This window comes from Patella vulgata, chromosome 8 (genome assembly GCF_932274485.2).
Source record: "Patella vulgata chromosome 8, xgPatVulg1.2, whole genome shotgun sequence".
NCBI lineage: Eukaryota > Metazoa > Mollusca > Gastropoda > Patellidae > Patella > Patella vulgata.
The window spans coordinates 3,482,756-3,508,356 of NC_065886.2; the positions used below are offsets into that span (position 1 = coordinate 3,482,756).

Here is a 25,601-nt window from a genome sequence, read left to right on the forward strand (position 1 = left end):
TTCCATCCTAGCCCACAGCATGGTGTATGCCTGTCTCCATAGCACACAGTATGGTGTATCCCCATTTTCTTTTGCCAATCTGAATTAGCCCGATAAATGCATAAAATAGGATGTAAAACCCCATTTCATTTTCATAAACTACACCTGTATTATACAAAGTTTGCGAGGAGAAGACTTTACATCTTCAGAAGCTATGTACTGAAACCTGCCTTACAACAAATCAACTTTAGTTTTATGTCCTAGATTGATATTCCCCTAAATTACGGTTCAATAAAATTAACATGGCAAGCTTACGCTAGTATTCCTGAATATTGAACCGCGTTAAGTCATTGACAAAGGTTCTCAGATTGCCAGTGAAGAAGAAATCTATATTTCCATACTGCTGTCGGTAAGGTTTAGAGAACTTCTAAATAAATAAATGCATGGAATAGAATTCCCTGAACAATTCAAGCTTGGCAATGAAGACTCTCAATTACAATTCAAAGATAAATTCTGGATTTGTCTTCCCTTTTAAATCATTAGATATTGATGCTTTAGGAATGTAATATTCCCTGTGTGTCTGGTTAATATCCATTCCTCAGTGTAGAGAATGTTTTAGTTCACACCAAATACAATGAAATGGGGTTTAACATCCTACTGGTCTGGTCCAAACTGGGCTAATGAAGGAATCTTTTACGTGCACGCCAAAGTACACACAAGAACCCGGTTTTCCGTCCCATCCGAATGACAAGACACCTGCCCTTGTCAGGCCCTCTGTCCTGCATCACTGACATGGGGGAACCATGCTGGAAAATCTCGAACTTTCTCGGCCAATGCAGGGATCGACAACCCGACCTCCAGGCTAGCGAGCCAGCGTCTTACCCACTTAGCTACCGTGATCCCCACACCAGATACAGTATCACCTGTAGAAAATGATAACTACATGGGGTTTACAGATACATTATGGAAGATTAGATAAAGAGCTGTCAGTTCTCACTGTAATAGTTAAAAAAATAGATAATGTAAAGGGAATTTGCTAAAAATTTCAGTCAAATTAATCCACTCTGAACCGAGAATTTAGCGATTGAATTTTAGGCCTAGCCTTGATCATCATTATTAAAGTTGGTATGATAAGAACATGTGTCACTAGTAATCCTCAACACTAATATTCCTCAGTTACAATCTGAGACGCAGGTCCATTAACATCAACAAGCCAGACGCAGGTCAATTAACATCAACAAGTTCTCACCAATGATTCAACATATGTATAGAACTTGAGCTAGCCACAATCCTCATCACCAGCATTCCTTTTTAATAAAAACTTACACTGTAACCCAGGTATCATTTAATCTTGTGTATTTAGCACTAATTTCTTTCACTTATTTCTTTCAATATCAAATCTGTGTTTAATAGTTCGTAAAAATTGTTTAAAATCACCAAATATCATCTAATTTGTAGTTGTTGATAATGAGTGTCCAATTTACAAGTGTTTAATTGTTTATTGATGTATAATAAATGATTACTTTTTTTTAACAGTGATCGAGAAATTAAACACATGTAAATTGGACACTCATTATCAAAATTAATCAGTCAGCTTTAAACTGGACACAAGTACAAATAAGATGATTTTGGCTGATTTTAAATGATTTTTACCAATTTTTAAAGAAGGATTTGATATTAAATGAATGTGAAAGAAATTAGTGCTAGATACACAAGATTAAATGATACCTGGGTTACAGTGTTAATAGCTGTATAATATTGAACTATCTTTATAAAACGGCAATCAGTAATATCAAAAAATATAATGCGAGTTAGCCACAATTCTCATCACCAGCATTCCTCTTTAATACAAACCTAATAGCTGTCGAATATAGATGGACACAGATCTATAATTTACGTTAATATTCCTCTCTCAGCTGTGTAATATTGGACCACCTCAACTCAACTCAAGTATAGATGAAGTGATTAGCAGTAGAAAATCATGTTAAAACCTCGACACTGTTACTTCAATTTCACTTACTGCTCTATAGGCACGACCTCATTTCTACAACACTATTACCACAATAAACTCATTTACAAGCTGAAGTTCCAATACCACTCATCCCCATTTATCAACAAGGGGGTTTTGTAATTATAAAATCAGGTCACTGGCATTTTTGCCCTACTTCAGTGCTTCCACACTTCTAGTACAAGCAATTATTAAACTATCATTATATCCTTCAAAAAACACTGATAAAAAAATCAAAGAGTCTTGGAACTAAAGCATTAAATATACACCTACAACCCCTCTGACAAATAATGAACAGAACCCAAAATCCTGGAATTCTTCTGATCTTCTTAATAATTACAGAACAGTCCAATATTCAACAGGAAGGAATCAGTAATAAAATTGATTATAATTTCAGAAGATTCACACAATAATTTTCCCCAATACCTTAATCCAAATAATCCGAAGAGAAAACAAAGCTTCAGTGAGCTAGATCTTACTGGAAGTAAATAATATTCTTACTCTGTGAACATACACCACTACACCACATATATATCAACCCGATTATTTCACAATATTTTCTCTGTGGGACGTAAAACCTGATTAATACTTCTTAGTCACAAACATTACTCATGGATGAAGTCAGAAATTAGACGTTCTATATTGGAACTTATCATACCTATACCCACTTCAAGTTGTAAATAAAGAAATCAATGATCCAGTAGTGCCATTAGTCACAGGAGATGTAAGAAACAGGACACTATTGATTTTCTATTGATTCTTCATCTCTTGTTTGGGTCCATTCAGTGCTAATTTGTAATAAATTAAGATATATGTGCGTCATTTATATCTTTTTGGGAAAATATTAAATTTTTCATGGCTAAATCCAGGCCAAGATGTTATATGGTACTCAAATTAATAATTTAACATCATTGCTAAAATATAAAATTTCTCATTGCTGCTTAATCCATGCAAAAAGTGTTCTAAGTTGATTTTTTAGCATTTAATTAAGAAAACAAATTCTAAATACTGTCCCCGGCTTGTATTCACATGGATTCATCCGTACTAAAATGTGACCCATCAAAATATTTTATCAAAGATAAACTGGGCCCCACACTACTAGAAAGGGGCCCCAAAGCTCACCAACTTAAACATTTTCCTGGCAATCTAGCAGCAAAAATTAATCAATTACTAATGTGAAGTAATGCATAGTTGGCCTTAAATATGAGTAAATATAGGCCTAGTTAATTAAAGCTATTCATATCCTGTAACTTTGGGCCTCCCGAATTGGGCTCCGCATTTCCTACAACCAGTCCTGCTCTGCAAATACGGAGGGGAATTAAACCAATTTTGAATTGATTTTCTTTTTAAAGATTCAACTTTCACAAGATGACAATCAGAAAGTTGACAGCTGGCTAATAAAAACTGTCAAATGAATTTGAACAAATAGCAGTTTTATAATAAGGTCCTGCCTCGTACAAAAGCATGTAAATAACAGTTGATTAAGAGAAACACCTTTTTCTAAGAATTATCAGTTCTATTGAGATATCCTACATATGTAAAAATAATTCATTATCACACACCCCACCTTCCTTGTCATACTAATTATCAGCTTGATACAGTGCTAATTAAAGAAATCAATTGTAACAAAAATACACATTGAAAGACTGATTTATCACATATAAGCTGATTCCAAACAGGGAACATTGTGCTTGAAAACAAAGCGAGAGAGAGAGAGAGAGAAAGACGAGAGAGAGAGAGAGAGAGAGAGAGAGAGAGAGGGTTTAACGTCCAGGGGACTAACAAATGGTTCAATTTTATTCCAATAATTCGCTTGTGCTTAGGGGTCTTTAGCAGTGGGAGGAAACCAAGGGACCCGGAGAAAACCCACGAGGCTGGCAGGCGAAAATGACACGAGAATCATTGTAGAAATGCAGCTCTGATTAAAATACAGTAATTGTTTTTCAAGGAACTCTTGTGTTTAATTTAATATGTTTAATTAATAAATGCTGCTTGAACAGTATAATATAGAAGTCGAAGCTACTAGGTGAGTTAAAACAGATATACACGAATTAACCTGTCCAAGTACCCCAATTTGATTCTAGTGTTGCCCGAGAAATTTCCCTGGGATATTTTCAAGGTGATTTCCCCCTTGTCAGTGGTGCAGAGCAGAGGTCCCGGTTAAGAACAACCTCTAGTTATTTGGATGGGCCAAAAATACTAGTTGACATGCACAAGTTTAAGACTTGAGATTGAGTAGTTAAATGAATTGATTGTAAGATTGAAACAGATCAATTAATGGATGAGAACAGCATTAATGATTGACAGTTTGATTCAGTGCCAATTAGCAGATCCCAAGGCATGATCAGATTTACAATGAGTTATAATTACCTATATTTGTACTGATTGTTATAATGAGTATCTCGTGCTGACCTAGATTCTCTGTACGTGACCTAGTTTAGGTGTCATGGTGATGAATAAAATATAGTCCAGCTAATCCTATGTTAATAGTAGTTTCAGTCTTAATCATCCCTTTAAAATGAGATAATATGGTGAAGGAATGAAAAATGTAGACGAGACAAAATGAAATGGAGTTTAACTTCCTACTGTTTTGCTCCGAACTGGGTTAATGATGATGGGCATACGCCATACAGTGTGCAATGAGGATTATTTTTCCCAGACAGCGGCACTACGGTCTACGAATTCTAACTGTCAAGGGATCTTTTACGTGCATGCCAATGTGCACATGGGACCTCGGTTTTTCGTCTCATCCGAATGACTAAACAGCTTTCCTGGTCAGGCCCTCTGTCTTGCATCACTGACAAGGGGGGAACCACGCCGGAAAATCTGGGTGAACTTTCTCGGCCAATGTGGGGATCGAACACCCGACCTCCAGGCTAGTCACCGTGACCCCCATAGACGAGACAAGCTGAATAAAGTTGTTAGAGAAATAATTAGTGTTAATACAAATCTGACAAGATGGAAATCTTCATCATATTAGATATTTGTGTTACTACACACTCAACACACTTTGCTGAATTAACATCTTTAAATATTGAAAAGATGAATCAAGCAGAGGAAATAAACACAGTTCGACTGACCACATGTAGACGGCTGGACAAAAATTGTAAGAGTTAAGGATGAAAAAGGAGTTTGCCCAACACAATTAAGTCATTTCTGAACAAACAGGTTTTCAAGCTCTGTTGGAGGAAATGGTTCAGTCTGAAGCCTTATTTTCGAATACTTAAAACTTTTAAAGATATATACTTTTCATTGGTTGCGGGTTTTCATTTTAGTACAAATTTAAACTCTCAGCCAATGAAAAATGGGTATTGTTAAAATATATTTTAGTTTTAAGTTTGCTCCTTAAAAATGAAACTGAGGCATTCTTTAAATACGAAGTAGGCTCTGGGAGAAATATAAACACACACTTGGTTAAGCAGGCAACTTCCGTCACGTTGGATATTATCTTGGTGCACTGATTGTAAAAATAAAAACAATAAAAACGAAGTACATGTACATTCAAACCTAAAACTTGTAGACCAGAATAGAGACTTTAAACTAAGAGAGAGAAATGGGGTTTAACATCCACTCGACACAAACTAGGTCATTTCAGGACTGACACATGGTTCAGTTTTATTTCAGTAATTCGCTTGCATGTAGGGGTCTTTAGCAGTTGGGGGAAACAGGAAGACCTGGAAAAAACCCATGAGGTTGGACAGGCAACCCTACTCCTTGTCACGTACAACCAGGGATTCGAAACCATGCCAGTTGACTCAATGAGACCTTATGATACAGTGTGCACATGCTAAACATATTCAGGCATCCCCCCCCCACTTAAAACGAAGTCTTGTAGACCAGAATAGTAAAGACTTAAAACTAAGACTTGTAGACCAGAATCATGATCGCAGGAATGTAAATAGGTAAAATATTTGGCACCGTTTGTGTAATAAGTACATACAGGGTTGTAGTTTTTATGGGGGAAGGTAATATTAGTACTATAAATGAAAAAAACAGCTGGCATGATTATGTTCATGGTACTGTGACCATTTACAACGCACTACAAGCCAACCCCGTTAAATCTCAACGCCATCACAAACTAATCCCACAAACAGTTGTATATCGGCAAAAATTCACAGTAATAGCTTTTGTAAGTTACTTAGGCTAACTCAGTCTCTTTGATTTAGATAAAGAAATAAAGTACTGAATTACATTGATTTGATGTTATTTCTATTAGGGAGATGGAACTATCTGTGTAAGATTACATTTTCTTTTTGACAAATTACGGTAAGCTGAAGTCAGTTTGTTTACTGCATTCAGTTTCATTTTTTGCTAACTGTGTTGATGCTGGAACACAAAGTTGGTTAAATCTGAATGCCTGATTTATCTTCGACATTTACAATAAAGACTGAACAAAATCAAAGCAAAAAAAGCAAAATATGCAATGAACTCAACCAATTTCTTTTCGACCCAAATCAAAGACGTCATGCCATTTGCCTGTATGTGTTCTGTAAAAATATAACTCGGTCCAAAATCGGTTATTATCTTTAGTTGTAATTGGAAACAAACTCTATATCTTTTAACTAAAGCCTTAATCAAAAATAGGGCAAATTTAATCTTTGGAATGAATATCGTTGAATTTTTTTATCAGTTCCATCAACAGAATTATTTTCAGGTACCTAAATCCACCAACTTTCATCAAGACACATTTTCATTATGTTTTACGTTTGATGCGTTATGTTTTTTTACTACAACTTTTGCACGTGTTCTGAACTTTCTACTACAATGTTTTGTATAAGTTATCGACATATCTCACGCATTCCAACCTATATACCATACCTACTCACATATATTCATATACTAACTTGGCACAGTATCAATATTACACAAGTATCATACTTTATACCTATATGATTGTTCGAAAAAAACATAACCCAACCTATATATATACTCTATAACATACATACCTATACACACCCAACCTATTAAATATAACTTACAACACAAAAACACTCATATGGGGCTTCTTTCTAAATAGTTACTAATATCATCAAAATTGTTACTATCATACTTATATTACTGCATGAAGCATACCAAAACCTAAGTCAATTTTGTTTCCATTGAAACACAATGATTATTTCATTTGAGAAAAATTCTAATTAACAAAAGGCATGGCTATGCTACCTATATTGTGTACAAAGTTTCATAAAAAAAAAATCTCAAGAACGGTTCATGAGATATACTCTGGAAGAACAGACAACATTTGTTTACTTTATTTGATATATCCACAAGGGATAAAAATATGTTGCATAAAACCACAGATTTTAATATTAACTAGCATTAATCATTTTGGTCATGCTTTAAATTGGAATCTTAATATTGACAGGTATCCAGCACATGGCAGAGTGTGCTTTATCTTCTCAAACTGTAGGTAAACTTACTTTTGCCTTGTTCTGTGCAATTCATGTTTTAAATTTCTAGGACATCTCATTAATTTATTTCTACATGAGGCTATAAATCATAGATATCTAGACCAACTACATTTATCAAGTTCGATTGAGTTTCGTTAAGCTGCGGTCATCAACAGCCGATTGTGGTCAAAAACCAACTGTCCACAAGTTTGATTGAGTTTCGTCAAGCTGCGGCGATCAACAGCCGATTGTGGTCACAAACCAACTGTCCAGAAGTTCAAATAAGCTTTGACAAGTTGCAGTCATCAATATCTGATTCTGGTAACAAGAAGAGCGAATAAAAAAACACAAGTTGTAGCCGATTGAATGCCTTGTAAGTTTAACTACCTATCTTGAGGCATTATACTATAAACCAATTTCCCCCGCATAAATAATACAAATCCAAGGGGAAACTGGGGACATAAAATTCTTCCGAGCCAATATAATGAACAGCTTGACACACGTTGTCAAGGTAATAGAATCTGTACTCATCAATCAGATTTATTGACTCTTCAGCATTCTATGGTTTGTTTTATGGCTGTTTATTGGCCGGTTGCATCCTACAGACACCTTATCAACAACAGGCTTGCAAGCTGTAACAAATACAATAGACGGTTTCATCCAGACAGAGATGGGGTTTAACATTCACTCAACAAAGTTTTATCCAACAGAGACCTAATCAACTATAACAAATGGAGAAAACTGGACTACTCGGATTTATCAGGGATGCACATTTATTAAAGGGGGGGGGGGGAGAGAAAATATGCTTCCTCACACCAAAGTAGAAAAATATGCTTCCTCATTTAATAGTTTATTTTTTTCATAAAGTGATGACAATATCCTTCCTCACTTTGGAAAGAGTTAAAGAGAATTTTTTTTTATGTCATGTAAGCTTATTATTCTTCCTCACTCAGTATTTTTTTTTCCCTTAACCCACGAGTTTGGACATGTGACCCTACTCCTTGTCAGTACAAACTGGAATTCGAAAAACAGCCAACTGACTCAATGACAGACCTTATGATCCAAAGTGCATCCAAAATCTATAAACAAAATAAAACTACATTGCTAATGAACAAGAGGCTTGTCAGTAATAGTTTGCAGTATTGCTGAATTACTGTTTCAACATCAACATCTGCTTTCTTAATGCAACTGGGGAAAAAAAAATGTCTCAAAACTGAGTGAAAATAAAAATGGACCGTTTTTAATCATATACAGTTAAATGGTAATGGTGAAGAATTAGTGGACACATTCTAACATGTTGAAGACAAAGGACAACATCGTAACAATTCTTTAAACTATAACAGATGCAACAGTAACTGCAACAAATGCAACAGTAACTATAACAAATCCAACAGTATACTGTAACAAATGCAACAGTATACTGTAACAAATGCAACAGTAACTATAACAAATGCAACAGTAACAGAGTGAACGGAATTTACAATTTTAAAAAGTAAAACTGTAAATATCTGACTACTGTGAGAATGATCTGAATGAACTTTCATATCAAATCGGTGAACCATTTAATATCCTACATTTCATGCTCCAGTTGATCTCACGAAAACAGGATAGGTCTCAATCCTGTATACAAATTCAAATATGACATTTTATTTCCATTGGTTAATAAAATTATTATTCAAAAAAAGGGTCAGTTAAATATTCATGGTTCACCATAAAAAATTCTTGATCATTATTAAGCTATCAACAATCTTATCCTTCCAATGAATTCCTAAAATCTGTTTCTATAGAGACCAGTGGCAGTACATCATTATTCTACAATAAATTTTGACATTTACTGATAGTTTTAAACATCTTTAAACTAACAAAGCATTTTTTCCCCTCCATGAAAACCTAAACATGTCAGAATAAAAGTTAAATACAGACTAGAGTTTAAAATCATATGCGTCGTGACAAAGAACTTTTATCAAAGATCTAAATCTGCCTATTGCAGGTCTTTCTCTTTAGGCCTTAAATGTTATATAAATTATTAATTTAACATTTATTTGTTAAAACATATTTTATTGACAAATATCAAAAGGATTGAGCACAAGTTTTAAAAACTTAGAAAAGCCCTTTCCATACATATAAATGATAGACAAAATTTAATACAAACAAGATTGCAAAATAGTATATAGAATAATAAATAATTTATAAGTAATATAAGTAAACATTTATTAACATGACAAGACCATAATCAACTCTCGATGCCATCGGATACTTGAGATTTTAAGTTTGGCCATTTAATCATTTATTAATGACTTTTTTCAGTTTACTTTGGTTGCATGTGATTTCACATCATCATCTTTGTTTGTGTTAGGCAAATAAAGTACTAATAATTTTATTGTCTTTTTTTATACAAGCCAACATATCCTATTATTAACTGCCTGTAAATGAAATGAAATGGGGTTTATCGTCCTACATTCAGCACCGTCTGGTCTAATGAAGACAAGCACACACAATGCAATGTGCTACGAGGGAAATTTTGTCTGGACAGTTTGTCAAATTCCCACTCCCAAGGATTCTTTTATGTGCGAAGGTGTAATTTTGTATAAGAAAAAATAGGGAAGACACAGGTACTTTTTATTTCAGCCTAATAAACTTACATATTACTGGATACACAAGAACAAGGGAGAGAGAGAGAGAGAGATGGGGTTTAACATCGACTCAACACAAAATAGGTCATTTCGGGACTAACATATGGTTCAACCTTATTTCAATAATTTGTTTGTGCATAGCAGTGTGAGGAAAGCGGCTCAAGGACCTGAAGAAAACCCACACAAGAAGAAACCCTGGATACACAAGAAACCCCAATAATAAACTTACAAATTACTGGATATACAACCCTTATACAAAACGCATAGACCTGGCCTATTATCAGATCTACTTAAATTATAGGTTTAACAAACAAACAGTCTAGACAACTCTAGCCATATAGAAATACACCAATTTATCTGTAAGTGCAGCTTGATGATGGATCACCCATTGCAATTAAGAAACATTATCCAAATGTGATAGTTATATAGTACAACACAATTTGTTAGCTATGTGAAAAATCCCAAATAAATAAAACTTTTGTCATTTCTACCAGGATTTCTAGAATAAGAAAGATTATAATTTATTAGCTATGTGAACGCCCGGAATAAAAACAAAACTGTTTGTCATTTTTATCGGGGTTTCCAGAAAAAGAAAGCAAACCATGTACTAAATCATGGTTAATTTGAAGGGATAGTTGGAAATGGATATCAGAAACAGCAACTGCTTCCGGGTGGTCAAGTCGATTGCTGAATTTGCTATTTTTGAATATTAACTGATTTCACTGAATCATGATTGGTAAATATTTTATTGGAGACAAAACTGATCAAATGCCATCTCGTTTAAATGAACTTGAATAACAAATATTAAACAATCAACTTCGATAACAAATATTAAACAATCTGTTCCAATAGCCTTGAAAAAACTACTTGAATTTGAAAATTCAAACAGCACTATTACTTTCTAGGCCAATGACCAGCAGGACCACTATTACTCCCTAGGACCACCATTACTCCCTAGGACTAATGGACAAATCCTACAACCTTGAGCAAGTTGTGGCACCAGTACAATTCTCGAATTGAAAGTACACTAAATCATCTCTTTAAAAGATACCTATACATTAATACCATTACCTGTAAAATTTTTATATTGATAATACACTAAATTACCTCTTTAAAAGTTACCTGTACATTAATACAGTATTCATGATACAACCTGTTCTCTCTATCAATCTTTACTTTGACATGGACATACTATAAACGTTTAACATGCACCTGTAACGCAGGTCAAACTGTTCCTTACTCCCACACATTACTGTACTTACAAAACACACACCTAGAACAAATACGATCTACTAACTTATTTAACAATTATATATATATATCATAGCCAGAAAACTCACCTATCCTATACTATTCATATTTCATAATTAATTATAACTACAAAACACACCAGTATTCACTCATTTCATTCACTAAAATAGATCTTGAACCACTCTTAATTTTCTTGACTAGTTGTTGAACAGTAATGGGATCGAATGTCCGCTCAACTCCAACTATGCCCCTTTGGGACTAACATATGGTTCGATTTTATTATGCACATAGGGGTCTTCTTTAGAAGGGGAGGAAACCAAAGGTTGGACAGACACTAATGGGGAACCGAAACCAGGCCCCTTGACTCAATGACAGACTTTATGATCTGAAGTGCACATGTTCAATCCCCACATTAGGCCACCTAAAAGTAAATAGTTGGTGATCGTCCTTTTTTTTCTTCAAAAAATGTGGGAGGGAGGGAGTGAGTTTTTTTTGTTTTTTTTAATGAATATAAAGAATAAGCAATATACTTCAGGAATATTAACCTTTTATTTCATGTCAAAACACAACTCATCTGCATATAAATTATAAAGCCGCTGATCGTCATTTGAATTGTTCAGATTATTTAACTCTAGATATTCTGGCTTGGATTCATCAGATAATATAAAGAGATTTATAACTGAACACTTAGGCCTTTAGGTGGAGAGTGCCGACTGGTTTAATGTATGTTACAGGATATCAAATATTGCAAAATTTTCAATTCATATCATGTCTTTGGACGGATATTCTTTTTAGACATTCAACTTTCATAATATTGTATCCAAAAAAACCCAAACTATTTTGCATAACAATTTACGATCACAAATAATCGGTAGATTTAGTCATTCATGCCCCCCATGGCCATTCCGAAAATCTGTTGTTACATTTATTCGAGAGACTGTTCCATGTAATTCAGAATTGGCGAGACGTATTCCCATTTTAACATATAGTTCCAGGTTGTATATGTTGTATTCAAAATATTGTATTTGGTGCTGTATGCGTGAAAACAAAAATGTCGGCCATTGCTTCCGTTAACAGGTCATAATTTGTTTATGTCATTCAGTCCTACGCATTTTAAGAGTATTGGAACATGTGCCAATAATTATATGCGCTTCATTAACTCTTGCGATTAGGAATTTCGTAGCCTGGCTACATTTTGGAACTTTTACCATTGATTTTAAACATCGTAAGAAGGTAAATTTTGAAATTAAAAAATAAAGAAAAATTCTGGTCGGGTAGAATTTTCTGGGTGGGCGGGGACGATCACCAACTATTTTTTTTTATGTCGCATTATAGTTGATGGTCAGTATTGTCTGTTTAACATTAGTCAAGGGTTATTAAGTTAGTAAGTCAAGACTTGGTATTGTTTATTTAATATGAGATGTAAGTAAGTAAGCTTGATGAAATGGGATCAGTGTTAGTGGGTGTGGTTGATAGTCTATTAAAACATGTGATAAATCACACTCAGTCAACACTACCGGCATTCAAACAATAACCATTTATATACCAGCAGACAAGAAGGATGTTAAACATTCAAACAATAACCATTTATATACCAGCAGACAAGAAGGATGTTAAACCTCCTCTTCATTTCTTACATAGGGCCAGAGAGAGGGGTTTAACATCCACTTACACAAATTAGGTCATTTTGGGATTGACATATGGTTCAATTTTATTTCAATAATTTGCTTTCGTGTAGGGGTCTTAAATAGTGGGAGGAAATCAGAGAAAACCCACAAGGTTGGACAGGCGACCCTACACCTTGTTACATACTATCGAGGCATCGAAATCCCGCCACTTGATTCAATGACAACCCTTCTGATCCAACGAGCCTGCGTTAACCATTCGGCCACCCACCCCTTCTTCTTACATAGGATATAAAAATTGACAGTATTATTCCTGAGTTTGTTGTACACTATGTCATTCCTTTGTTGTCACCTAGAAAAATAACATCTGGTTCTATTCTGTTCTATTTTCTCACTATATATGTAGAATATACTGCCTATTCACATAATACAGGTACACTTAGTAAATACCAAAGAACCGTGCAGCGTACTTAATAAAAGTACTAGTAAGAAACCCACAATAAAAAGAAGACAGATACCAATAAGGAGCCAGGGCCCTTATTCACGAAAACTTAAACTAAGATATAATCGAAATTTTAAGAAATACTGCAATTCGATTGGCTGACCAGCAAAATCAATTTGCATATATCCAATTTGCATATTGGTCAGCAAATCGAATTGCAGTATTTCTTAAAATTTCGATTGTATCTTAGTTTAAGTTTTCGTGAATAAAGAGCCAAGTATAGAGGGTTTATCAATTGATTGGTGACAAACCCATGATGACATAGACCTTACTACTCAGGGCCCAAAAGGTTACAGTCAAGACAAAACAGAGAGAAATAATTTTCACGATAACTTGACACAAACTAGGTCATTTCGAGACTAACACATGATTCAATTTTATTTCAATAGTTTGGTTTGTGTGTAGGAAAGGTGACCCTAATTTTTGTAACATACGATCTGGAAATCGAACCCACACCACTTGACTCAATGACAGACATAGTGATGTAACATGTACACGTTAAACCATTTGAAAATCCAACCTCCCTCAAGAAAAAACAAATATTACAGTGAACATTGAACGATACTACGACAACCAGCTTGAGTAACAGTACACACATTGTACCAGAAAACTAATTCACAAAGTATCTGAAAAACAAAAACATTATGTCCTTGTAAATATCTAACTGATAATGACAATTGTTTACATTCCAATTACCACAGTTACCAGCAGGCTGTTACCAAACTTCTAGTGTACCATGGTTATCAGAAGCAAACTTCTAGTGTACCAGGGTTACCAGCAGGCTGTTAGCAAACTTCTAGTGTACCACAGTTACCAGCAGGCTGTTAGCAAACTTCTAGTGTACCTGGGTTACCAGCAGACTGTTAGCAAACTTCTAGTGCCTAAATGTCGCCAGGTAGAATAAATACAATAGTATACACATATAATATACTATTCAAAAAAAGTAGGGGATATTTGATTTTTAAGTGTTATTAAAGTCACCTAATGAAACTGACGAAGAAACAAATGACAAAATGAAATGAAGTTCACATTCATCGATTTATTCCAAATGATCGTTAGACTAAGTAAGGCACAGACTGACCATTATAAGGGTAAAATGATACCCGGGGTCAAACAGCAAAGTTACCACAGCATCACAACCAAGTCAGTAACGGGTAAATCCTCCTCTGTTTGCCAAACAAGCATTGATCCGACGTGGCATACTCCTAATGAGACGTCTAAGGTCATTTTGGTCCAGATTGTCCCATTCCTGTTGCAACGCAGCAGCAAGTTCTTGGACATTGGCAGGACGTTGTTGACGTTGACGTAACCTCTGTCCAAGCATGTCCCAGACATGCTCGATGGGGGAGAGGTCGGGACTCAGTGCTGGCCAAGGTAATGTGGTGATGTTCTGTTGTTGGAGGTAACCTGTAACGATCCTGGCCCTGTGACATCTTGCGTTGTCATCCTGGAAGATGAAACGGCGGCCATGACGTCGTGCGAACGGCACAACATGGACTGCCAAGATGTTGTTCCGGTAGTACTGGCCTGTAACACGCCCTGCAACAACATGTAAAGCCGTTCTTCCAGCAACAGTGATGCCTCCCCACACCATAACAGAACCACCCCGAAATCGATCATGTCTGATGACGTTAACGTCTTGGAAGCGCTCGTTGCGACGACGCCACACCCTCCTACGTCTGTCCAAAAAATCAACATTGAACCTTGACTCATCTGAAAACATCACATTGCTCCAGCGTCGATTATCCCAGTGTTGACGATCCCTACACCTACGACGTCTTGCCTGAATGTGATGATCTCTCAAACAAGGGATCACGCGAGGACGTCGGGCGCGAAGGTGACCCCTATGCAGTCGATTCCGAATCGTCTGGCCACTCACTCTCACACCAGTGTCTGTTTGAAGACGAGCGCTGATCTGATTTGCTGTGATGACACGATTTTTCAAGGCCAAGGTACGGATAAATCGATCCTGGGCTTGAGTTGTCGCCCTTGGTCGACCTGAGCGTGGTCTGTCCTGTACAGATTGTGTATCACGGTATCTGGACCATAGCCTGCTTATGACAGACTGAGAAACATTCATCGTCCGCGCCACAACCGCCTGTGTTGTGCCGATCTGTAGCATGCCAAGGGCACGTAACCTTTCATTTTGGGTAAGCCGACGCATATCAAAATTTGTTTTCTGGTCACTAAAACAATTAAACTGATGTTTCCACCCTGGAATTCAATGCCACAATGACTGTAACATTCAAAGTCAGAGTCGTGCAAATCTTGGGTTGGACCCCCATGATGATCCCAAGCATCACCTGCATTCCATGCAGTAGCTATTGGTGCGTTTGGGCGTCACATGTAACTGGAAATGTTTCTTCTGTTAGGTTCTATAGTGACTTTTTTCGTAGTCATTTGCATATTTTAGTATTATGCCCCCAAAATCAAATATCCCCTACTTTTTTTGAATAGTATATATAACTTCCGGATCTAAATAATTCACATAGGTTACCTTGCCCTTCTTTATCTAAACACTAAAATATACTGTTTATATATCCTATAGACAGACTCTGATACAATAGCTTTGAATAATGCTTGTTCAAATTGTTTGGAATAGTGCATGTTCAAACAATTTTGAATGGTGCATGTTCAAACAATTTTGAATGGTGCATGTTCAAACCAATTTATTCTTCAAATAAAACAGCTTGATTATTAATATCACATCACACATCTACCTGCTTGAATTATCAAACTAGTCTATTCACCCTATTATAAACTCAATGGTATTCAACTACAATGCTAGTCAAATATAATATTATACTGAATTATACAATTAAATCCAAATATAATAGTATATCACATATTGCTGAATTGCATGTATAAATTATATTAATGATAAAAACTTATTGCACTGCACAAAAAGGGTTTGAACCCCAGTAGACTTTTCTTATATTTCATGTTTTTCATGTGTTACAATCAGTCCCTTCAAGGCATTGACCCTAGTATATAAACACCTGCCAAACAATATGATATTGTGAACCTATATTAAAATGTTTCTTGTAGACAATTAATTATGATATAATCTGAATAAATATAACATTAACCCAGATTGAATATAACCCACGGGTTGATCTGTAAACATGTTATATCTATTATAACTAATGTATATTATATAGTTTATTGTCTAGTCTGAACATTGTAACCAGAGAATAGAATGATTATTACTAATATTATAATGTCTTGTCTGATACACATCCTATACACAGTGGGTGATCATATCGAATATTCACCTTCTTCAATCAACACTATTGTTATACAATTTGAATAAAAAAGAAAACATATTACCTACATACCAACGTGATAACAGGTGCTCTATGGCAGCATATACTGCCTTGTGTACCACACTCTTCACAAATTACAGAGAGAGAGAAATGGGGTTTAACGTCCACTTGACACAAACTAGGTCATTTTGTGACTAACATATCGTTCATTTTTATTTCAATAATTTGCTTGCGCGTAGGGATCTTTAGCAGTGAGAGGAACCCGGAGGACTCAGAGAAAACCGAGGTTCGACAGGCAACCGTACTCCTTGTCACATACAACCGGGGAATCGAAACCACACCAGTTGACATAATGACAGACCTTATGATACAACGCGCACACACTATTCATTAGGCCATCCAACCCCACAAAAATTACAGCCAAATGGAGCAAGAACAATTGGCTTGTCATGTACAAGCTGTGAATCAAAACGTATAATTTCCTGTATTCAAATTGGCTGAGAGATAAACTGTTGAGTTGCACATTTTGAAACCTGAGCTCTGTATGCCCTGATCACTAACTGATCATTATTTATACGTTTAGCTGTTAAAAGTTATAAATATTGAGACAGGGAGTAGATGAGTCATACATGTTATACCATCTGTCAATGGTCGTACTACATAGCAAGCACCTGTTGATATCGATTATAACAATCATTTCTCACTTTATTACTATAAACATCAAATAATCATAAACATGAAAAGCTAAATGTAATCGAGGTTTAACACACTATTTTTCTGCAGCAACTAGGCCAATGAACTTGGGTATGTGCTGTTGAGTAAGACACGGAGGAAATTTTGAACCAACAATGGTGCTATAGCCTACTCTTATTTCAATTGCCAATAATCAAAGACCTTTTAAGGTGCTGTCAATGGTATAAACTGGGGGTAAAGTATTTCTCACATCAGAAAGACCTGACACCCCTTCCTTAACATAACGTGCATTGAGCACAACCCCAATCACGGCCTGTGGTCAAAAGGAGTAAGCACAAACTAGGGACAACACCTATTAATATCTGAAGTTTAATTTGAAGCAACTTCACAAGACAGATTTCAAAGTTATTTTGAGGGTAAAAACAATCGTCATAAATATCAAATTAAGTCAAATTTTAGCAGTCCCGACCTATATTTTTTAAATCTTAACTGATCTAAATTTGATTAGTTGTACATTTCCAACCTATATTGTACCATCTTGTATCATATCTCACCCAACTAATATATCCCAACCGGTACTGACCCAACATATAGCAGTTGTACACTCCCGACCTATACTGTACCATCTTGTATCATATCTCGATCAACTAATATATCCCAACCTATATTGCACTATATATCCCAACACTAGCTGTACACTCCCAACCCATAAAGTACTGTATGCTCCCAACCTATAAAGTACTATATATCCCAACACTAGCTGTACATCCCAGCCTATAAAGTACTATATATCCCAACACGAGCTGTACACTCCCAACCTATAAAGTACTATATCCCAACACTAGCTGTACATTCCCAACCTATAAAGTACTATATCCCAACACTAGCTGTACATTCCCAACCTATAAAGTACTGTACACTCTCAACCTATAAAGTACTATATCCCAACACTAGTTCTACACTCCCAACCTATATATCTTGTACTAATATAAGAAAATAAACAGAATGTCACTAATATCAACCATAAGTTATTGTATATTATTGTTATGAATATTTAAGTGTGGCCAATATGATTCACATACTACATTTGGTACTATCACTCTATCTTGATGTGTTCAACAGTTGCTAACATTCTTCTTCAGTGAAAAACATTCCGCTTCAATATTCAACTTAGTAATAGAACATCAAAACACTCTTTTAGTTATATGTGAATACTGTACTACCAACATATTCCTCTTTTTAATCTTTTAATATGATGTTTATGTGAAGAGTGTTGGGGGGTGTATCCAGAAAGATTAAGCACTCAACATTAACTAGGCCATTTTGGACCGAAATATGGTATCTCTTTATTACAAAAGAATACTGTACTGCTGTAGTACCAACATATTTCTGTTTTATTTTTGAATATGATATTGTACCATGTGTTGTGGTGGGTGAGGGGTGTAGGAGAGAGGATAGAGTGAGGGGAGGGGAGACATGGTGGGGGAGGGGGGGTATGTTGTTGGGAGAGCAGGGTATCCAGAAAGGTTAAGCACTCAACACTAACTAGACCATTTTGGACTGAAATATGATATTTCTTTTTTACAAAAAATCTCATCCGTGCTGGGATGTTTAGGAGGACTAGATAACCAAGTGTAGGCCCACAATCTGGGATCGAAATCATGATACTTTACTCAAATACAGGCAATACATTGAAAGTCCTGGCTTCCTAACCTCCATGATGTTTATAAGTTTAATGTGTAAGAGCACCAAAATGCAAACAGCAAGCAAAACCCCATCCAATAAACAACACCTATAAATACATTTCTCACAAGATATTGTAAATCAATACAAACATCTGCTTCAAAACAACTGCCTCATCGACCCCCCCCCCCCCCCGATGGTCGTTATGCTAGCGAAATGTGAACTCAGGAGATAATATCAAGCAAACCCTGCCCCAAACACAACACCAACCAATGCAGTCCTGATATAGCTAATCATTACACACATCTTCAAAACAACTGACTCATTGACACCCTCCCTCATGCCCCAACTTCCTCTCCCCTCCACATACCCCCGATGGCCGTTACGCTAGCCAAATGTCAATCACAGGTGAAGAGATCATGTAAATATCCACTCAAATATCTACAAATAAAAAACATGTTATATTGAAACACCTGACTAATCATCATTTACCTGACAATTTGATTGACACCTTGACAGGTTTTATTTCTCATTATTTGAGTCTATCATCAACAATCTTACTTTTGAACTCCTAGCTCTTTCTTTTTTTCTCTATTTCTTCCTTAAAGAAACTATCATTTTTCTTCTTTATTTTTGTTCTAGATGACAAATAACCTGTTAAAAAGGTGTGGTTGCACAGATAATGGTTGTACCATGTACCATTAAGATAAACTATCTTACTCAGAAAAATTAAAAACGAAATAAGGGCTTAACACTTTCTGCACCGTATGGGTTAAACATACATCATGCAAGAGCTAAATCTGCCTATTGCAGGTCTTTCTTTGGGCCTGAAATGTTATCTAAATTATTAATTAGACATTAATTAACTTATCCAGACCATAATCAACTCTCGATGTCATTGAATGCCTGCGATATTTAGTGGATTTGAATACAATTTGTGACGGATAATTTAACGTAAAAATGGATAATTGAGACTTGGTTTAATATTGCACCAACGTTAGTAATGACGTTCAAGGCTAGCGTAAAATTGAATCACTAATATCTCTGTTCAGAATGAAGCAAATTTACTGAAAATTTCAGCATATTCTATTTTCAGTATCTATTTTTGAACTATTATAGCGAGAACTACTTTATCGGTATTAAAAACACAGCAAAACTTCAATTTCCCTCTTAGACATCACATCCATTAAAACAAACTTCCAGGTTGTTGCCATGGGAATGATATCTGCACCAGGATGTCCAGAAATTCCAAATTTAGAACAATCGTTCTCATTTTCAAAATGTTTGCATGCACTTTATTGATATCTAAAATCAGAAACACTAAGAAATGTGAAAATTGGGTCTAAAATAGATTGAGTGAGAGATATAGCTGGCATAGTGAGGTTATTACGCAGAACCTATTTACAATTTACAACAGTTCTGACGTCAGTGGCTAAAAGCAAATCCATGTAAAACAAAATACATTTATAACACGACTCCACTTAATGATTTAAATCCAATTCGGTGTGTTATAAAATTACAATAAAATGAGGTTATTCTTCAATTTACAATGTTTTAATCAAAGAACAGAATATCTGAGCATCTTTAACATGATTTAAACCATTTTACAAATTCTGTTTACAGCAAGAAAAAAATGGTAAAGTTACAAATTGTTGGCTAAAAATAACGTTTAATGTATATCTTACACAAGTTTAAAAATTAACAGCATTGTTTATATCTAATCAGTTGCATTCCTTACATGTTCAAGAAAGACATAGAAACAAGTCAATCATTAGTCATTTGAGCCAAATATTTGGAGATTCATATTTTCGGATGGGATGACAAACCAAGGTCCCATGTACACATTGGCGTGCACGTAAAAGATCCCTATCAATTCAATATCAGATTAGGCCGTAATCCGCTGTTCGTGCAAAATTTCCCTCATAGTCATAGCACACTGTATGGCTTAATGCCCGTCTTCATTAGCCCGGTCGGAGCAGAACAGTAGGACATTAAACCTAAACCCCATTTCATTTTTTTTTTATTTCTAATACTCGACTGTATTAATTGTATTTCTATTTCCAATCTAAGGGATGTTCTAATAAAATACCTTGAAACAGGCAATCAATTGTAGGACGTTAAACCCCATTTTTTTTATTTCTAATACTCGACTGTATTAATTGTATTTCTATTTCCAATCTAAGGGATGTTCTAATAAAATACCTTGAAACAGGCAATCAATTGTAGGACGTTAAACCCCATTTTTTTTATTTCTAATACTCGACTGTATTAATTGTATTTCTATTTCCAATCTAAGGGATGTTCTAATAAAATACCTTGAAACAGGCAATCAATTGTAGGACGTTAAACCCCATTTTTTTTATTTCTAATACTCGTCTCTGTCTATTAATTGTATCTCTATTTCTATTCTAAGGGATGTTCTAATAAAATACCTTGAAACAGACAATAGTGTAGGACGTTAAACCCCATTTCATTTTTTTTTTCTATTATTCACTCTTTATATTAATTGTATTTCTATTTCCAGTCTAAGGAATGTTCTAATAAAATACCTTGAAATAGACAATCAAAAAAACTTGCTATGTATGATCTCTGATAAAAAAAAAAAAATTACTAACAGTCATCTGATATACAGAAAAGTAAAATAACTCGATTTGGATGATCCCTGCCTGAATAACACAAATTACTACAACTTTTCTCTTCAACTATCCCCTAATGACTACTACAAAAATGTTTTATGTCTGTGAGGTCTGAAGAGGTATGCACGATTGAATCCTAGTACAAGTCATAAATAGAACCATAATGCATCAAACAGAATAACTGATTTTATCTATGAATTATTAACAATTAATATTGACGGGAACAATAGGCAATAAAAACTGACATAATTCTACTACTCGATGACTCGGTAAGTTAAACGAGTACGAATAACTAATTAGCCCCTAATAACTCTATTGTTGCACGACAAAACTAAACTTGATGACTTACAATATTCAATCATAGATTCTATAAACTAATTAATAATTCAAGCCTACAGAAAAATAACCTTTATCCATTTTTTAAAAAAATATTTATTCCTTTACTAGTTATCCGTTACATGGGCCCAGTAGGAGCCTAACAGTAGGATCGTAAACCCCATTTCCTATCTTTAAAAACTTCTAAACAAAAAAGGATAGAGCAGAAGCTCTTTATCGATAATCTTTTAATGTTTCTAATAATATTAATAAAAATTCTCCTTTTCTATTTCGATAGTAATCAGTCTGGTTTGAAAATATCAAAGTTCGTTATTACGTTATTAATTACTTAATTACAATGTAATTAACATTCTTTTATAACTAAGTAGGTTACACACAATACAAATAGAACATACTATAACATTCTGTCACATTACAAATAGAACATACTATAACATTCTGTCAAAATGTACAAACAATAATGCAATAGGATCATACGGTGAGGGTTGAGAGAGAGAGACACAAACTAGGTCATTTGGGGACTAACATATGGTTTAATTTTATTTACATAATTCGCATGCGCATAAGGGTCTTTAGCAGGGGGAGGAAACCGGAGGACCCGGAGAAAACATACAACCGGGGAACCGAAACCACACCAGTTGACTCAATGATAGACTTTATGATAAGGCGTGCACACTCTAACCATTCAGCCATCCATCTCCCCCCCCCCCCTGGTGAGGGTGGTCAAATGGTTTAACACATGGGCTTTAGATCATAAGATCTGTCATTGAGTCAAGGGGCTTGGTTTTGATTCCCTGCTGGTATGTGACAAGGAGTTTTGATTCCCTGCTGGTACATGACAAGGAGTAGGTTCACCTGTCCAACTTTGTGGGTTTTCTCCAGGTCCTCCCGTTTCCTCCAACTGCTAAAGAACCTACCGGAAATGACCTAGTTTGTGTCCAGTCGAGTGGACGTTAAACCCCATTTCTCTCACTCTCTCTACTTTGCTAATCCCTAGATAGTTAGAGGTCCTGTGAGTGCTGTGCATGGGGCGGCATACAGGGTTGTATTCTTTGTAGCACATATCTGTTATTCATTCATCTGTGTAGGTTATTTTTTGTATTAACCAAGATCTATTGAATCAAACTTGAGTTTTCATTTCACAGCTTATGTAAATACATGCAGTAGTGTCATGCATGAGGAATTAGTAGTACATATTAGAAAGTTGATAGCCTTGAAATAATCTAACAGTAAAGTGCACATACTATTCCTACTAATTCAACTTTTGAATTTTCACTGCCCTCTAGGATAGATTATACTATTGTATTTACCGATATAATTTGTATCCAAACTAAACTATTGCTCTGCTGATCTGCAGGTGTTGTTAAGAAATGAAATGGGGTTTAACGTCCTACTGTTCTGCTCCTAACCTGGGCTAATGAAGACGGGAGGTGTAGTTAAGTACCGTGTACAAGAGACTGTATATATCAACTCCAATTCTTTATTTATTTATAAGTAGTTCATATGGAAGATGACGCACAGATTAACCTTTATCTTCCCTACCCTGCCCAATTCTGAATTAGCATACAATTTTTACAAGAGTAGGTTTATCAATGAATTTCTACTTGACTGTTTAAAATATTAAATTACACACTTCACACAAAAAAACTAACAAATATTTCATTGACAATATCTTAAGGTTATATTATGGAATGTGAAATATTTCCAAGCAACTCTAGACAAATGATAATAGGTGCAGTAGAGGACCACACAATAGAAGGACAAGAATGTTGACCAACCAGTTTAAATTTGACATGTGTAGGATGTGGTACATGCTATGTCAATCTGAATTTAAAAGGAGCAGTGAACACAATTCATAGGCACATGCAATTACTTTTAAAAAGAACTCAACTACCTTTTGTATCTAAAATTATGTCAACCAGAACATTAAATTCAAATGAAATGAAATGGGCTTTAATGTTCTACTTTTTAAATTAAAATGAACTTGGAATCCAACTATTGCAATAAATGCCATTTGGTTTAACCACTTCACCTGCTACATTCCTCTGTATAGTATTTATAGCTTTTTATCGTAAAGGCCAAAAACTGGTGCTTTTTCTGAAGCTGTATCTAGAACAAAGATAAGAAACTGGAAAATGCACATGAATAATAGAAAGAGATTACCTTAACTGTTTTAACTAGTATACTAATACCATAGAACTCAGATACCGGATGGTGACTAGTAATAATATGTTATAAGTTGTCCTAGATCTAGATTTACTATGTATGAATCATCAGCTGCTAATATTCCCTGTAACTGCTCCAGTTATAACAACAAGTATTGATTTACTGTTCCCGGTATATATCTAATATCTAACAGTCTCCATCAGCCAATAATAATATAATAGGCATCTATATTGGCTATGAAAGAACATTACAACATTTTTAATTGACACCAGTCCTGGTCACTCGAAACAAACAATAGACCACTGGAAGACAAAGAGAAATGGGTTTTAAGGTCACCAAAAGGAATTTCAGAAATAACATATGGTGTTTCTTTGTTTCAGTAATTTACAAAGTTTTCCCTACTTTCTTGGTGAATAATTTTTTTGTTTCTGTTTTTTTTTCTTTTTACATGCATTCAAAAAAAAAGAAACAAAAATCTCACTTGTAAAAAGTCTTCTACAAAACAAAGTAGATTGATCAAGAAAATAGAATCCAGTAACAACGGAGAGAGAGATGGGGTTTAATGTCCCACTTGGCAAAACTAGGTAATTTCAGGACTAACACATGGTTCAATTTTTTTTTCAATAATTTGATTGTGTGTAGGGGTCTTTAACAGTAGGATGAAACCTGAGTACCCAGAGAAAACCCAGTAGGTTGGACAGACGACCCTACTCCTCCTTGTCATGTAAAAGTGCAGAATCGAAACCATGTCACTCAACCAGTAGCAAATGTTCCTTCAGCAAGAAAATAATTTCAACTTGGTCCTTCTCCCTTTTTGAATACAATATTTCCATGATAATCAGGTTGACTAAAAATTACAGAACGACTGCCTACCTTGACAGCACAACAAAAACTGAGAGAGAGCAAACATTACAACACTACAGCACAGACAATACAAATAGATACAGATTCTCACAGATTCTCATAGAAACATAAACAATTTAAAAGTTATGAACAAAAAGTTATTGTGGGGTGGGTGGGGAGAAGAGAGAGCTATGTTAACACTACGGTTTCATGCTATGCAAGGTCAAGAGAAAGTCATGTCCATTTACACACTTTGAACAATATCCGCAAACGGCTCTTGAGGCGCGTGACTCTAGATATTAAAGATGTTGAATATAAAAATAAAACTATTATCTTATCTCCTTACAAGTGGATCACATCCGTTTTCTCAACATGAACTCAAGTGGCCTCATCCCGCACACAAAAGAAACATCTTATTATAGCTATTATGTTAAAGTTTAATACTGCAAATTTAACATTGAGAACTTCATAGAATGATTACAGATTTTCTTAGAATAAACAATTATATGAAATAATATATCTTCCTAGTTTTCTGTACCAATGTAGCTTATCTAAACTCAAGTGGTGTTATCATCCCCCCCCCCCCCCCC

The 25,601-nt window shown here is 35.2% G+C and overlaps 3 protein-coding genes across 7 annotated transcripts in view; 1 reads left to right on the plus strand and 2 right to left on the minus strand.

The window, feature by feature from the left end:
- The window catches only part of LOC126830900 (C2 domain-containing protein 2), a 376,226-nt gene that overhangs the window by 102,893 nt on the left and 247,732 nt on the right, over nt 1-25,601 (plus strand). The window lies entirely within an intron of this gene.
- LOC126830868 (retinitis pigmentosa 1-like 1 protein) overlaps nt 1-25,601 on the minus strand; it is a 177,621-nt gene that overhangs the window by 101,036 nt on the left and 50,984 nt on the right. The window lies entirely within an intron of this gene.
- Nucleotides 1-25,601, minus strand: part of LOC126830867 (uncharacterized) — a 38,736-nt gene that overhangs the window by 3,802 nt on the left and 9,333 nt on the right. The window contains exon 1 of one of the 3 annotated variants that reach the window (XM_050561324.2): nt 1,834-1,977. The exons of the other annotated variants lie outside the window; for them this stretch is intronic. The gene's annotated coding sequence lies outside the window, so the exon portion shown is untranslated. Of the gene's footprint in view, nt 1-1,833; nt 1,978-25,601 lie in introns of those variants that run through there. 3 annotated transcript variants of the gene reach the window in all.